This window comes from Anthonomus grandis, chromosome 22 (genome assembly GCF_022605725.1).
Source record: "Anthonomus grandis grandis chromosome 22, icAntGran1.3, whole genome shotgun sequence".
NCBI lineage: Eukaryota > Metazoa > Arthropoda > Insecta > Coleoptera > Curculionidae > Anthonomus > Anthonomus grandis.
In genome coordinates this window covers 12311467-12328247 of record NC_065567.1, presented here as the reverse complement: position 1 = coordinate 12328247, position 16781 = coordinate 12311467, and positions in this window count along the sequence as shown.

Genomic DNA, 16781 nt, shown 5'->3' with positions numbered 1-16781 from the left:
AATATTTCCTTTTTCATACTTAGGAATGATGAATATTCCTGGAATGGCGCCTATTCCAGGGGCCAAAAAGTGATGTCCAAAAAAAATTGGATTATACACTGGATTATAATGTTTTTAAATTTTAACATATTCTTTAATTTAGTTCAAAGGAATATATTATACTTTTATTTGAATTTTTACTCGATCCCTAACTTATTAATTATTTATAAAGCTAACTTTGCTAAGGTCTGAATGATAAAAAATGAGTAAAAAATTATGATCGAATCAATTATTGAGGAGCAACCCTCAAAACAATTTTTAAAGATCCATATTTAGGAGAAATCAAGGAGAAATTATGTGCCCATAGATGTTTGAAAAGTTGTAATAAGGTGATAATAAAATTTAAACAATACTGCATTTGTTACTGCAATTTATTGTATATTTGCTGTAAAAGGTGGAGATTGCCTGTGCTAACCTGTTGCATGTAAAAGTTAGAATTACATGGGCTATGATATCGATCATATGGCCTTACGTAGTGTAGAGCAAGAAGGCGCAACAAGTACGCATGCGCTTTAATTCCTGCTTCTTTACAGTTTGATTCTCGTAAAGGGCCACTTTTTTAGTCTATAACCATGCTTTTATAATGCAAGAAGCATTAATTTGGTCAAGTGATCTCCACGTGACAAGTAGACAAATTTTAAAGAAAAGCCATTGACAGTTGAGGTTAGTAACATTTATTTAAATATTTTTTTGCAATTTTTATATGGAGTTTAAGTGATAATTTTTAATGTGGCGCCAAAAACAAAAAGTAATAGTTTAAAATTCTAAGATTTTGCCTCTATGAATTTATTACAAAATATATCAGTAAACCAAAACTTAGTCCACGATTTAAAAAAAAACTTAAACTTTAGGCGCGCAATGTATTTTTGTATTCTCTATTATAGAGAGAATAATTTATAGCAGTATGAACATCGATACGTCTGTATATTGTTATTGTATTATCAATATTTAGAGAGATTTATTTAATTACATCAGGATAATTTAGGATGATTATTAACATAAATGGCCTACATAAAATAATAATGTTATAAGTTATAGTCTAAGGTAAAGAGGTGTTAGAGTAGTAATTAATTCTTATAACGTGGAAACGTATTTCTCAATGTTTTTGAGTAACTTTTACAAAATATTTAATTTAGGCTAGTTATTTACAAAAAAAAAATTGTCTAGAAGAACGTTACAGAATTGCTGGCCTTTAAAAAACTAAATCCATTTCCTGACCTTCCCCTATTACCTAATACAATTTTGAGCATAATTCAAACATTCAAGTAGCTCATTGTTTGTCTAGCCTAGAAATTAACCTATACATAAAAAAGATTATTTTAAAAATGAGCTTTTTAAATTTAAGTTGACCTTAAAAATAAATATGAATATTAGTATGAAAAATTTGCCATATGTTACCTTAAAAAAATTGATTGGACCAAGTAATAATAAGAAATCAGGGAGTAGTTAAAAGAAAGCTAGAGAAAAAAAAATTGAAGTGCAATCCCAGAAAACTGTCAGAGTGCCTGACAGTTTGAAAACGACAAATGGGCAGGAAATATGATCCTTTAAGTTTCCGTTGTAAGGGACGTCTATTGGAACAATAAATATAAAGCTATTGCTTATATATATTTGGATATTTCATTTTTTATTTTTTTATACCCGGACTTATATTTAATTTTTTAAAGCATCTTTTGCAAACAATTCCTTTTAAAAAATATAATACACATAGTAAAATGCAAGTACGGAAATTTATTATGTAGTAGTGTAATTTATATCATTTCCTAATATGAAGAAAACCTAAATATTTAGTTACTTCTTTCAATTTAAACGTTCTATTCATATTGTACGTTTGAAATAAAAATCAATTTAGATTATTTAGCCTTTCAATTTCAAATATAATAACGTTTAGTATTTCTATTTTAAATGAGTATTCTGAGCCCAGAATAAAAATATTTTTAAAAGCGGCAATTATTCTTTTTCTTAATATCCGCATACTATTTAAGTCTTAGTTGATTTTTCATTTTAAAAATCCATACAAAAGGCATTGAAAAGAACTGGCATGTGACGAACGAGAACGCCAACTAAACGGATCGGTTGCTTCTATTCACTAAACTTACTTTACGATGTCTCGAGTTATAATGGAATTGTTGGCTGCACTGTCATCTTACATATACCACTGATCGTTCCGTAAAAAGGGTAATCGCATTTCCTTTATATCTTTTGTTAATATTTACCCGTAGGTTTCGCTAATTTTATTTCTTTCAATGAAATAATTTGTGCTGAAATTTTACCAGGAGAATTTATAACTTCTAATGACATGAATAGCGTACACACAATGATCGTAAATATTTATGTGTTCAATCAATAAGAGTGGTCGCCTTTACGATAGGAAAAACAATAGATAAAGTGCTTCGGGAAAGGTGTCCAAAATATAGTAAATTAACTTCAGAAAATTGCTGGAAAGGGGCAGCCTACTGAGCCAAAACCTTATAATTCAAGATTATAAGGTTTATTACTTGTTGATTTTAGTTAATTTGACAATTAAGTTAACTAACATGAACCAATTATTCAGTTCAAATGTTCCTATCTGGTATTTTATGACCCGCGGAACTATTATAGTTTATTTTTTTACTCAATTTATTGAATACCCGTTGTTGTTATTCACTTTTTGGAATGTCACTTGAAATTTGATTCAATTAACCTATCCTGCATTTTCAGCTAGGTCAAAGTCAAAGTCAAAATATACTTTATTTGCTAAGTTTACAAACTTGTGCTAAAAGCTTCCTAATCCTAGAATTTATAATACAAGTATTTATTTGATTATACAGGATACAGGACAAAAACAGAATACAGAATCGATTTTGATTGTACATAGAAGCATATTTTAAACAATCAAAGAAAAAACCAAAAAAAAAAGAAAAGAAAAGGCGAGAACCAACATAAAACAAGAATAATAAAAAAAAAAAAATCTGATTAACAGATATATAATTAATTTTAGATATTAAAATGAGTCGTTAAAATACTCTTCAATGCTGTAGTAAGCTTTTGGTAAGATTAATTTCTTTAGTTCTCTCCTAAACTTTTTAAGGTTTGTAACAGTCCTAATCGAAAAAGGAACATGATTAAATATTTTACGACTAATAGAGAGTTTCTCGTAAGTGAGGAGGTGGGGATTGGAAGAGATAAGTTGCCCACTTGATGAGTATTATGACTGGGGCAGGCTGGTGGACTTACGGACTTATGTATGAATGTTGCAGTTTCCAATATAAAGAGTGAGAAAACTGTTAAAATGCTTTCAGCTACAAAAAGAGGTTTACAAGGGACTCTCAGACCAACACCACACAGACACCTTAATGCTTTTTTCTGAATAGTAAAAATTATGTTAAGGAGTCCTTTGGAGCACAAACCCCAAAACGGCAACCCATAACGGATATGAGAGTCTATTAAGGCGAAATAAACTGAACGAGCAAACAACCCCCCCAACTCATGCCTGGCAACCCTGACTGCAAAACAACTAGAAGAAAGTTTAGCAGCGAGGCCCAAAACGTGGTTGTCAAACCTTAAACTCTCATCAATGACGAGGCCGAGAAATCAACAATAATCCCTACCATGTAGTGGGCTCTGCTCATCAAACAAAAAACCCTCAACATTACACTTAAAGCTCAGAACAAAAGTCTTATCAACATTAAATACAAGCTGATTGCAGATGCACCACTCTTTAATTTTGTGAAGGTCCTCTACTATGAGAGATCTGACTACTTTTTGATCTTTGTTATGCCACAGAATTGTAGTACCATCGGCAAACTAAACCACTAGTCCATGCAGTGATAGAGAGCGTAAGTCATTAACGTATAATAAGAATAAAATAGGACCTAACACTGACCCTTGAGGTACACCACAGTTAAGAATGTGGTGCTCCTAAATAATCCTAAAATAATTCGACTTCAATTAATGTCATTTTTGAATCCATACCTATCTATAAATGAAGTGTTACTTCTCATGGTACTGCCACTGTTAAGCTTATTTAATGCTTGATTTCATTCAAACTTTAAGATATACATGAATGTTTTAAGTCTATTAGCAATTACGTGATTTGTTACCTTCTTTCCAAGAAGAATCTCTTTTAAAGTACAGAAGAAGAAAAACTATAAATCTATACTATATTAATGTATTTACTTCTACAAGAAATTAAAGATATAAATGAACTAATAAGTTTTTGCAAGAAAATATATGAAGAATTTTATTTCCCAATATACTGCACCTCGAGCAAATTGTTTAGAATGTTAGTGAGCATATATAAAGAACTAAGTACTTTAAATAGTTATAATAATGATCCTTTTTCTAATTATCTTATTGTAGAAAACCAGATTTTTTGATAAGAACTTCTCCCAGTTGTTCTCATAAAAACTTGCTACTGTGTTTGGTTCAGACCGAAACCAAGCAAAATTGTCGAATAATGGCCGATAGTATATAAATTTAAATTATTAAGCAAGAAAATCAAGCACTGAGAAAGCAAGACAAGGAACTAAAAAAAAATTAAAAAGATTTCAAAAAATATAGATTTATTCATGGATTATATGAAAAAGAAAAAATATCTGGGAGTAGAGAGTCGTTTCCCTTATATTCAAAATAATTTTGTTTCTGTAGGCCGGTGGCTAAAAAACGAAAAAAAAATCTTTAATTATAGTTAGTTATTTTAATAAATATATAGATTTAAGTCAAACATGTAGCAAAAATCTAAAATTGAAACCAGGTTTTTAGTCAGAAAAGAGGTAAGAGTTTCTTTCGTTAATATCTTATCCTAATATTTCTCTAATTACCTTATCACTTAGTTCACATCGCTTTGATTTTAAATCTAAGAAATGCTTGTGTTAATTGAAAAGAATTCGTTTCCAGGAGTTGCTTATTAAAAAGTAACTTAATTTTAAATAAAGGAAATAACAAAATTGACGAAAAGAGTTATTTTGTCGTTTTAAAAATGTTTCAAACTTGATACAAGAAATTTAAGTTTTAAAACAATATTAACAGCGCTTCCAACTTTAAGTTTTCATGTTTTTGGTTTTAAATTTTTTTGAAAGTTATTATTACTTAGCGATAATGGAACACGAACTTTGACTTTCTATTAACTTTCTAAAAAACAATATTACAAGATAATCGAACGATGTTTTTTTAGTCAATTAGCTATTTTCCGTTTTTCTTTAAGTCCCTATTGGTTTCTCGTTCCTCTAGTTTCATTCACTACGCAGGAATGATAAAAACCTTTATAATTTTAATTGCACATGGTCGTCAGATGAAGCACATCATATAAATTCTGCATCTAGACTTGAATGATACAGCACTATTTTAGTATATGCTTCCTTTCTCTACTGAAAAAAGAAATTATCTTAAAAACCCGACAACATAATTATATTATACTAGGTATACAGAAACTCAAAAAAAATGTTTTTATTCAAAATAAAAAGATATAATATCACTTACATTGTCTTCCAGCCTTTAATCTGTCTTTTTTTTAAGTCCACTTTTTTGCCGATTGGAGGAATAACTTCTTTCATCAAATCTGGTCACTTCAGTAATGTTGGAAGATTTTATATTTATGATCTTTGGAACAAAGATAGACTTTTGTCAAAAGTTCGTGCTATTACTGACGATATAGGATAGGATAAAGGCGTCAATAAGAGCGTAAGATTTCAGTGTTTAATAAAACATAGTTTTCTATATTAAAATATTGAACTTTTTATTGATTTAGAAAATATACATTTGGAAATTATGTATGACACAAAATATCTTGTAAATGGCCGGCCACGGCTTTGTTGGTAGATGCGTACCCTTTTGACGAAATCTTATTGCACACATGTGGTGGTATTTCATTGACATAGGACCTAATTTCGGCGTTCAATATTATATTTGCAGGCTTATTGGCATAAACCTGTACCTTCAGATAACCCCATAGCCAAAAGTCTATAAGCGTTAAATCGCAAGAGCGTGGAGCCCTATTCTGGTTACCAAATTGGGAAATGACATGACCACGAGCAAACTCGTTCAAGATCGTCAATATGTCACGGGCGATATGAGATGTGACACCCCACTTTTAAGACCACATATCGTTAAGATCAAGAGCTTCCAAATGAGGTACAAGAAACTGTATTATCATAGCTCGATAACGTTCGCCATTCACCGCTTCTGAATTTCCTTCTTTCGGAGAAAAACGGTCCAATTATTCCTACAGACCATAATGCACACTATTTAGTAATACGTTGTGGATTTCTGATGAATTATTCGTGAGCCTCATCGCTAAAAATTTTATTTTATTTGCAAAATTAGCAGGTTGCTCGAGTATCCAATCAGTATCGAATTTTCCTCGCTGCTCATGATCTGTTGGTAAAAGTTGTTAAGTCAGTTGGATTTTGAGAGCACGCAGTGAATCTTTAGTGAGAATTCGCTGAAGAGTGCTTGTTGATCTGTCCATTCTTGTTTCATTGATGACTAATTGACATCTCTGGCCTTTTGGCCTTTCTGTCACACTATTGCGAACTGCCGTGATGCTTTGTACTAAACGATCTCTACGGGCTCGTATAGCGTGTTTCAAATCACTAACCGAGTCAGTACTTTCGAGTTTTTTGATTATTCTTTTCGCAAAAGATGATTTAAAAACATTATTTCGATCGAACATTGGACACAGTTTACGAATAGTAGCATTTAAACTTTTACCATTTCGATAATAATTTTTGACAATCCGAACGTGTTGTTATACCGTGCAATGCTTCATATTAACTAACTCCCATCTGTCAACTTTCGATCTGTCCCATCATAATCCTGTGACATTATGACTGTCAAACATAGCGCGCAATTAAAATCTTGCGTTCTTATTGAAACACCCTTTAGATTATAATACTTTTACAGCAAATTACTAAATACTTACAATAATACCAATGATGATTATAAAATGCAATATAAAATTTTTTTATTTGTTTCTAATTAAAATAAATCAAAACATATAAAAAGAATATATATTGAAAATGAAATTGTCAAAAAAAAAAGGGCTGCCAAGGCAGTTGTGCATATATGTAGGTCTCCTGATGGACCCGTCATGCCCCACCGGGGGTTACCAGAGCCCAATGGCCTTAGAAAAACCGATAAGGCGCTCTGGTCTGAAGGACTTAAAGTCACTTGGTGCACTGAAAGTGTTATCCAAGTATCTGAACCTGGCGCGCGTGAGTGCTGGGCACTCCCCGACCACATACACTCCACAACCGTCAACGATTTCATCCTCCTCACAGCACCACCGGCATTCCGGGTTGTCTGCAATACCGATGGTATGGAGATGGCTTCTTGCCAGTGTCCGGTTAAAAGACTTGTCACTAGCTGAATTTCGCGTCTTTTTATGCGTTGTAGATTTTTGGTGAGACAGGCAAGAATATATATTAATAGTACATTAGATCAAAAAAATTAAAATAATACATCTAAAATATACAGGGTGTAAATAAATAGATGCGAAAAAATTTAGGGGCTGATTCTGGGGTAAATTTTAAGAAAAAAACTTTATATGAACGTATGTCCTAAAAGGCGTAACTTTTGAGATATCGGGTGGTAAAGATTGAAAAAAATATATGTTTTTTTATAATACCTGTAGAACCCCTGTAAATATTTTAATAAAATTTGGTATGCATCTTCTATGCATCAAAAAACATTTTCTGAGGCTCACTAATTTTTTTAGTTTGTACCAGTGACGTTCGTGTAAGGTTTAAACTAAATATTTTTGATAAAAAATATGGTACACCACTTTTTTTTTTGTTTTTGTAATTCTCATTTATTTCTGAGCAAATTTGATCTCTTGACTTTCTTTTGTCCGAGGTTGCGTATTCGATTAAAAAAATAAAATCCATCTACCTAAATGTATTACGTGTTTATTATTAATGTTTAGATGTGATTCTAATTTTTGTTTTAAACCAAATGAAAGAAAAATAAATTAAATAATTATAAAAAATGTTGAAAATGAACACCCTCTGCCATTATGCAAGAGTCTATACGTCGTCGCATTTGTCGGCGAATCCGATAAAAAATTCCGGGAGAATTTTGAATTACGGCACATGAATTTATAATTTAATTTCTCAAGTCATCAATATCCAGTACCGGAATCCTGTACACCAAAGTTTTTAAATGACCCCATGTGGTAAAATCTAGTGGATTTATATCTGGTGACCAAGGTGGCCAAAACGACGTGCTAATAATCTAAAATGGGCAGGAGCCCCATCGTGCATAAACCACATTACTCTTCTAACATCTAGGGGTACCGCCTTAAGAAGTCCTCGAAGTATATCTTGGAAAAAACTTGGAAAATGTATGTTTACCCATTCAATCTCTTTGGTAGAAAATGTGGGCCAATAAGGTGGTCTCCAATGATTCCAACCCATACATTTAAAGAAAATTTTGGTTGGTGATAAGCTTCAACTATGATATGGGGATTTTCATCTACCCAAATGTGGTTATTATGGTAGTTAATGATTGCCTCTCTAAAAAAATTAGCTTCGTCGGTAAACAGAATCGGCCTTAAAAACTGAGGGTTATGTTTTATGAGAAAATTCAAGACGCCTAGGAAAATCTCGTGGTAATAGAGTCTGGACTCGTTGTACGTGATTATTATTTTATTATTATTATTATTTTTGAGTCATTACTTTTTAAATCAACACCTGTCTTGTTGATCTTGCAGGCATAAAAATAAAATTTTAAATGGTTCATTTTGGAACACCTATTCATTTTTGCGTCATGTTGCCCTGGTTTTCCAGCCTCGGCTTGTGTTTTTACTGCCCTTCCTTCTTTCTGCCTATTGCACAAATGGTACATATATTAATGTAACTGATATTATTCAATTATTAACCTTTATTTTTTGTTTTTAGCTTTTCTAGGGCTTAATAACTTATTTTCTAAATAATTTTAATTGGGAAAGTCTTTATTCTTGTTTAAGTTGTAATTAGATTAGTATGTTTTAATGGTCTGAGCAGCATATGCGCGCTAGTTCGTGTATGTGTTATCGGTTGTTTTTATATTCGCAGTTCAGTCCGCATTACTCATAGCATTGTGTAAATTCTTGTAATAAAAAAAAAAAATTTTTTGTGTACAATGTTGAAGTGGTAATAAAAGTCTTTTGAATTTGAATTTTAAATTTGATATGGATATAATAACTGATCCTTTAAAATAGTCCATACCGTCATATGATTGACATGTAACTGCAGACCAATTTTTCTAATCAGGCCAACTGAGTCAGGTTGTTCATCAATTAAATTAAGTACTGCTTCTTCTAATTCCGGTGTTCTAATATCGCGTTGGCGTCCACAATCATGTTTTCTTGGTTGAAAAGTTCCAGTTTCCCGTAGTCTTTGATGAAGGCGTGCAAATAATGTATGATGAGGTGTCATCCGTTGAGGGTACATTTCAGCATACATTCTAGATGCTTGCAATGAATTTCCGTTAGCAAGACCATAAACAAAATACATATCGGTCATTTCTGCATTTGAATAATTTGTCATTTTGATAAAATGGATGAAAATTGCACAAAAAAAGTTTCTACTTTAAAGGAAGAACTGACAATCAACCAACAATCATCAGCAGACATTTAACAGGTTAATACATTATTTGAAAGGTTAAGTAAAAAACAAAAAAGGTTAAAAGTTTAAGTAAACAGTGGTGTACCATATTTTTCATCAAAAATATTTACTTTAAACCTTGCACGAACTGATACGAATAAAAAAAAATAGTGAGCTTCAGAAAATGCCTTTTGATGCATAGAAAATGCAGACCAAATATTACTAAAATATCTACAGGGGTTTCACAGGTATTGTAAAAAACATATATTTTTCTTCAATCTTTACCACCCGGTATCTCAAAAGTTAGGACTTTTAGGACATACGTTCATATAAAGTTTTTCTCTTAAAATTTATCCAAGAATCAGTCCCTGAATTTTTTCGCATCTATTTATTTACACCCTGTATGTTTGGTAATATGTGTCAATCTAAAAAATGTACACAAGATATGCTGATATGATTACAAAAAAATACAACAGCAAAAAGTTTAGTTACTAACCTATTAACAAAACAAAAGCCTACACCTTTTAAAGCCATATATAATACTACATACTGAAGCCTAAGCTAAAACGAGCCAAAAACAATGGTAACTATTTTTAAGTTTTAAATAATACCGTTTTTTAATAAATTTTAAAACGGGCAATGCTTCGTATGAACCGTAAAGCCTTCGGAAAGTATATCCAACGATTTGGATAAACTGTATTTAAGTGATGACGTGTATTCATGCTAAAATTGGCTGATGTACAATCATTAAATAGAATGGATAAAATGAATATTTTTTAGGAATTTATATTATATAAATAAATACAGTGAAGCAATTGGCCAATCCATAATTAGCTCAAGAACTACTTCTACTCATTGTACAATTCGTATTTCTCAAAGCCGCCCGCAGTCACCCATTTATTTCTTAAATTTCTATTTTGGCGCAATCGTTGCTGAAAACAAGAATTTTTTATTCAAAAACGTAACGAGATATTCAAACGCGATTTTTATTTTATATTACATTTCAGTGGCGTACAATATTTCCTTTAAAAAAATTAAGACCATTACCCGTATGCGTGAAAAAATACACAAGAAATATTTTTTAAAACCCACCACATCTTATTTGCATATGTCCAGCGAATTCTGAGAATTATTTAAATCATCAGTTCGTAAAACTAAAATTTAACACATCGTATCTTGGAAAATAAACTATTTGCGAACTTACATTTATATGGCAAACTGTAATTATCTTTTTATGCAGAATCACCTTCTGAAGTGTGTCGTATACATTTACTAATAGCCTGTATACATTTTTTGTATGCTACTTACTAATAAACACTCAACAAAGAACAATTAGATTAGAATTGTGGCTGTTGCGGTCAGCAAATAAGGCATACTTGTTTGGGAACTTAATTTATTATCCTTAAACCACAAAATTACACTTAAAACTACCTAAAGTCACCCAAAAAACACGAATAATGTTCTACAAGCGTCGTCGATCGGAATGAGCGAGAAAACTGCTTCTCTACCATTAATTGTCATCCATTCACCCGTGACAAGACAGATTATAGTTAGTTGTTCCCGAACTTCTGCAGCGGATCATGGGGCGAATTAATGTTTTATGTATATTCGCCACATGGCTTCTCTCCAGTGACTCGCTGGTTGCGAGCGATTATATTAACATGCATTCGGTTAGCATATAAATGTTCTTTCAGGAGACGATGACCTGCTGGAATATATGCGGGTTTTAGCCGGGCCATAGACACTCGTTGAGAAACACTTTAAACATCAAGTGTCAGGAACTTCTCGTATCGTTTGAACACTTTGAACGGAAGACTGTACGGAGCTGTTAGAAGTGGCTTCACTTTGTCGGTGTGGATAAACGCATGTTTCACTGATTGCAACGTCGGATGACGATGACAACTAGGCGGTGCGGGTTGAGTGGTTGCTGGTTGGTACCGGTCGTAATGCTCCCATAATCTCATGGAGCCGTTGCACAAATCGGTGTTCATCAGGGGCGGCGCTACTAGGGTCTCCCTGGCCTTCCTGGGCAGCTGCTGGCTTCCTGACAAACTTGTATACTATACACCAACTCAGAAGCTGTGCATGACATGTCTGGCGTAAGCTAAGCATGACCAGAAGCATAGCTTCGATCCAGGACATCGTGTTGTCAGCAATAAGGGTAGATGTAAAGGTCCGATGGAAGCATTCAATACACTTATTCGACTGTGCGTGAGAAGGGGTCGTCTTGATGTGCTATACTCCTAGCATTGTATTGAGCTGGTGTAACTGGCACTCGAATTGTCTTCCTCGGTTGGCAGTTGCGGTCTCGGGTACGCCAAAGCGAGATATCCATCCTTCAAGCAGTTTTTCTGCCATGATCTCGACAGTTATCTCCGTGATAGGTATAGCTTCAGGCCACCTTGTAAATCAGTTAATGATGGTCAAGAGGTACCAGAATTCTTGGTTCAGTGAAAGTGGTCCTACAATGTCAACATGAATATAGGCGAATCGTTCGTCTGGCATACCTAGGAACGACTCAGGTGTAACTGTGTGACGCCCAACCTTGGCGGGTTGGTATTGGAGGCACTCTCTAATCCACAGTTTGACTAGATGAGTCATGTTATGACACACAAAGCGCTCTGCAATGGTTCCTGTCGTCTAACTTCGCTTGAGCAGCTTGTAGACGGTCTGAGGGGAGTCTACTGTCCAGGCTTTCAAAGATTGGCCAGTTCTCAAAGACAAGCATTGGTACGCAGCTTTTTGGGGTTATGCACTGATGAAAGTTGGACTCATGAGGCGGAAAATGATTCACCACGATGGCAAACAGGGAAAAGGTAAATTGTTTTGCCTAAATGTCGGATTTTGGAGTCTCTTAAAGTAAAGTGTGTCAGAAGACCGTCTCCCGTGCGATCTGAGATTTGGTTGCCCGCTTGGAGCCGATGTTGCCAAGGAGGATTACGTCAATCTGCTGCATAGGAGAATGGATCTCATAATCAAGTGAGCATTTCCATTCAAAAAAGTAGTTTAAATGAACGACGAATATGATGTAACTGCCAAAGACCAGAGGTACAATAACGATAACTTGGTTTGGCTTTACTTTTTACTAAGAGGCGAGAGAGTTTATCTCCGAAACTTCAAACATCTAAGGACATAAGGACTAAACATCTCCTGGAAGTCATCAACGATATTCTTTATAGAATAAAAAAGCCGAGAGGGAAAGATCGAGTTCACTTCAACTGACTAGCTTCTTACTATGAAAACTACGAAGACGCTAAGCTGCGGCATGTCTAATCAGAATTGGATTTGACAAATAAATATAGTGAAAATATCTCTACTAGCCGTGAGTTATCGTGTTTTTGTAGTGAAGTGTATGAATAAATTGGTTGACTATTTTCTATTGTTTTAATTCACACCTAACAAATGACATAATGTTTAAGATATTGTAAGATATACCGATAAGATGTTCAAATACGACTTAAGAATCCATTCGGTCGACTGGAGAATTTTAGACTTGGAATGGCTGGGCACTTTTCATTTACTTAAGACTAAAATGGTAAAAAGCTCTCTGTATTTAAAGAAACTGTGATTAATTTAAGGACATGATAAACTTAGATCTAAACCATGAAAGTGGCAATACAAAATGATAATAATATTGCTCTTATTTTAATATTTTCTAAATTTAGAAATCAAGAAAAGTATCAAATTTCAAAATAAAAATCTTTTAATAACCTATCTATGTCAAGTGTGCTTAAAATTTGGCTCACAAAGAAAAAGGTAAACATATTTTACGCTGCTCTACAGGTAGACAGAGTCACTTTTAAGCAGATAGCAAATCAAAAACAAATAGTCGTTAGGTGATTTTTGGTATAATAACTCCTTTTGACGAGTCTTAGAAGCAGCTAAAATAAATGACTCATGACATATATACATCTAAGGTCTAGGGTATAACGAAAAAAGTAAGATAAATTGTTTTTATTATTTGTTGGATATTCCTTGAAATATGCCTTATCACATTCAGTATATTAAGTTATTCTTGTGAATATTAAATAAATAGTTTACATTTTTTTAAGGCCTATTTAAAAGGAAATAACTAGTAAAAACTTATCTGGTATTGAAGGGTGTTTTTTCAGCAAATTATTATCGGGATCAAATTCTGGATTCCATTGTTCATCCACGCGCTACAAAATTTGGTGCAAATATTGTATACATGCACGTCCGCATGTTGCAAGACCCACTAGCAACCTTTTTGGAGCCGCACAGTATTCAGGTATTGCTATGGCTTGCTCTATGCCCAACCTGCTATATATATCCTGACGTAAATCCTATCGAACAGGTTTGGAATTTATTAAAAACGCCGCTTTTGAATCAAGAAATAGTGGTCCAGACAAGGAAAGAGTTGCTAAACTGTATGCAAGAGTAATGGCAACAACAAATTAAAAAACGATATTGAAAATTTAATTAGGAGCATGTCAGATGTCGAGCTGTTATTAACAACCGAGCTGGTCTATACTTTAATAACAAGGACTTTCTCTACTTTGACTAAATTTTCTTTAAATTTTGCTATTTCGAAGTTTCGATATTTTATTTCTTTAAATTGTCATATAATATTAATTCCCCGATATACTACGATGATTTTTTTGTATTTTAAATCAATTAGTTCTTAGTAGTGTTCCAATGAATTCAGATGTGGCTAATTTTGACCATTTTGATATGTGTATATACAAATACAAAAAGATTTTATTTGTCAGTTTTATAATCAAGTTACAATTTTCTGTTCACTTATTTTATTATGACAAATAGGAGTGTCTCTTGATTAAAACAACCGTTTGCCTGCACCATCAGTAAACTGTAGTACAAGTAAGAAACCCTTATAAAAATTACTCTTGATGAACAACTAAAATAAAACATTCGGATAAACATGGATAGCGATGTAAATACCTTAAGGTTACTACTAAGCAGATTTAAGTTTCTAACGAGAGTTTTAAATATTTCACATCAAAAGGATTTATTACGCCCTTGTGGAGTCTCGGCTTTAATATGGATTTATGGGTTGGGAGGTTAAAGACTTTTAGTGGCCTTCTTAAAGCATCTGGAAACCGTCTGGAAAGTTTTTTTTAAATTTAATATTTAAAAAATCTCGATTATATTGGTCTGAAACAGTGAGACCAAAATCCTCTTATTATATAGATAAATAAACGTAAAAAATTTAAATACTTTGATATGTCCTTGCTTCTCCCCTTTTTTGCTTTGATTATGTATATAATATCGTAGTTAGAAGTAGTAAATAATAATATAATAAATAAATAGATAATAGGTGGTGATAATTTAAAATTTTATAATATATCATATTATTAATATCATAGGAGAGTAATGACAAGTTTTTAAATTTAAAATTACCTGACTAAATATCTCTGATCGTTTAGTAGTGATACTTAAATGCAGGTAATAAAATGAAATTTGTTAATGTTGAAATTTTGGCCCGGAAATCATTTTATATAATTTTGCCTTTATACATATTTATTATTAGGCTATACATTAAAACCGAAATTTTTTAACTAGAATTTTTTTGCAAATAGTCTTTTGTTTCGATTCAAAATAACGAAATTTTGTATAATAAATGAAAATTATTAATTTTCACTAAAATTTATTTCACGTGCCGTTAACTTTAAATATTAAAAGCTTTGAAACAGGGTTTTTTAATAAAAAAAAGAAAGAATTATTATTAAAAATCTCTATTATTTTCATGACAATTACGTACATTTGGCTTTATTATTTTGTGCGCTAATATTATTTCTTTATCTGCAAGTTATTTAGTTTAGTTGCGATATTTGTTAAACCGATTAGGAGTTATCCGGTAATTTTAAAAACATTTTCTATTAGAGATAAATTAATAAAAAGTTATTTCTAATAAAAGTTCTTATAACATGTCACCTTTTTCAATGTCAGCATAACATCTTATGTGGGATATTTCTGCGATATATTTAGAATGTCGTATGTATGTCTTTAGTGCATGACATATTTGCTGTGGAAATATACCAAAAATGTTTCATTTAAAATATTTATAGCAATATTTTTGATAAAGATCTTATTAAAATAAAAATCTATATTTATTTGACAGCGTTAAATGTATTTTATACATATTTTTCTCCTATAACAGACTTAACAAAAATGACACCTATTTTACATAGATATGTTTTTTTTTAAATTTTAGTACTAGGGGTATAAAGAGGTGTTACCTACCTGCAGAAGCAATTGGCGAATTTTAAGCCCTTACAACTACTACAACTAATTTCATTCACAAGCGCGGAAATTAAACGACGCGAAAGTACACCGTTGAAATCTGAAATATTAAACCATAGAGTAATACTTCTGTATTTTTTCTTTTATATTATTCTTATATTAAACCATACCAAAAGTATTACAAGAAACGACAAAAAACGCTACCTGCGACCGTTCGTAGCGTCACTGCAGCTAGTGCTGCCAACGTAAATCTGGTTTCTTTTAGTTTCTAACAAATATACAGTGCGGCTCCTAATTGTCCCCCCTCTCTTATTTTTTCTATGCGTTTATATAAAAATTTGAAGTTTGGCATACATCATTAGCAACCTAAATATTGAAAAACTCAAAGTGGCATTCCGCCGCCATTTTGAGAAATAAAATAATAGAAAGGACGGTCATGCAGTACATCGTTTGAAAGCTCCGACTGAATTCTTTATGATCCAATAATATCAGTCATTACTTCTACCCATAGCAAAATAGCAACCTTTCAAAATCTTATTTTTTGCATTTTTATTTATTTTTTTTTCTTTCTTACTTTTCTGTTCAGGTGTAATATGTTAGTAGAGTTCGTATTTTTTGTCAATGTCAATATCACATTATTATTATAAAATTTACTGTTTCGCACAAAAACTTATTTGTTTTAGCAAAACCTTTAAAATTCAATTCAAATTCAAATTCAAAACAAATTTATTCATCATGAAGGTAAATAAATAATCATATACAAAATTGTAGCATAATAATATACATATGTTGTACAACCTACTAAATACATGATAAATAGGACCATGCCTCGATTATAGAGAACCGTTTACACAGGTTCATCATAAGATAGAACCTGTGTGGCATAGCCCTTCAAAAACCTTAAAAGTAAAAAAATATTTTCTTAATTAATCGAGACATGCATGTGTTGAGTATCAT